We start from the raw sequence: 1,575 nt of genomic DNA on the forward strand, positions 1-1,575 counted from the left end.
CGACTCCTTACCCTAGCCCCACCTACAGCGCATAATGTGTCCCGCAAAAAAAAAAAAAAAAAAAAAAAAAAAAGCTTCCACACACTCAATAGACTCACCAGCAAGATCAGTTCTTCCACCCCTGACATCTCCACCTGCTCTCTTCGACACACCTCAAACACGAAATCGAGCATTACCTCGCAGTATACCTCTACTGTAATACTACTATATCTCTTATGCACCCACTTATCACAACTACTGCACAAAATGGAGTTACTTTCCACACCCGTGTGGCATAGCTTTTTTAAAATTAATTAGTTTATTTTTTTGCAGAAATTTATAGCTTAATCATATGAATGATACTTCATAAATTTTACAAGTAAACCATGATAAATGACCCCCTCCCAGGATGGTCTTTTTGGACAAATTGGCCCCAAGATCAATTCGTCACCAGTCGTTTCGTCCCTGCTAACCTAACTAAACGGAACGACTTGGGGCAAACGAGTTTTGAGTCCGAGCCAACCTACTGCCCTCTGTAGAATGCTACCGCCAGTGCCAACAGTCTTAACTTTAGTGCTCTTAGTATCACTAGTTGTATATTGTTTCTGCTGATCCTTGGAGCCGTATTACAAAATTACGACAGACATTTACTCCCAGTCATAAAGTTTGCCAGGAACTGATACACAAGCTCTGATGCTTTATTTTAAAATAGGTGCTCATACGGTTTTGTTTAAGCAACAGAAGTACCTTACCGATTGAATTCCTCTTCTCCCCTACTGTTTTATATCATATTTGTGGTGATGAATGATTGTTTACTGCTGATTTTGTTTTCTTGTAATTTTTTTAATGTTCATTCAGATTCACTTGCGTTTGTTTCTTAAGATAATAGTAAATATTCTTAAACTCCCTCATATCAACCGAAATTTATTATTACAGCTGTACTAGCCAAGCCTTACATATTCATAACCTAGCCTAATCAAAACTAAACTAAACTAACAAAACCTAACCTAATCTAGACTACTCTAATCTGACAAAACCTAACCTTATCTAAATAAACCTAGCCTAATAAAACCTAACCTTACCAAACTTTACATAACACGCCGAAATGAAAAACCAAATTAATTTGGAAATTTACGTAGCAACGGCCATACCACGTTGAGTACACCGCTTCCCGTCCGATCAGCGAAGTTAAGCAACGTTGGGTCTGGTTAGTACTTGGATGGGTGACCGCCTGGGAACACCAGATGCTGTTGGCATCCCTACGTGTCAAGTGGGGTTGGTGGAGGATTAGTGCCCCTCCCTGTAAAACAATTAACTCTAAGCCGTTGGCCACCCCGTTTGGGATACATGGCGTCTGGCAATGAAGGATGAATGATTTAGTGCGTATCCGCCATTACACCAGTGAAACAGCACGCGTCGGGAAAACAAACATGGATAAAAATAACACGAAATAAAAATCATCACGAAGTATTTGATTCCAAAGTATTTGCTTTTGAAAATTATTTGATTTCCAGTTACTGAAACGTTGGCAAGGCTTTCCAGTTCAGTGAATTCTGTCACATTCAGGGGAAACTGCAGGACAAGCCTCATGCATAA

The 1,575-nt window shown here is 39.6% G+C and overlaps 1 non-coding gene across 1 annotated transcript; it reads left to right on the forward strand.

Annotated features, from left to right (window-relative positions):
• Window positions 1–1,116: 1,116 nt before the first annotated feature.
• Window positions 1,117–1,235, forward strand: LOC145411753 (5S ribosomal RNA). Its single transcript, XR_013899455.1, has one exon. It is a non-coding gene; the product is annotated as a 5S ribosomal RNA (ribosomal RNA).
• Window positions 1,236–1,575: the final 340 nt, after the last annotated feature.

Source organism: Coenobita brevimanus, chromosome 90 (assembly GCF_032717465.1).
Source record: "Coenobita brevimanus isolate Jiangsu-jjx chromosome 90, ASM3271746v2, whole genome shotgun sequence".
Lineage (NCBI taxonomy): Eukaryota > Metazoa > Arthropoda > Malacostraca > Decapoda > Coenobitidae > Coenobita > Coenobita brevimanus.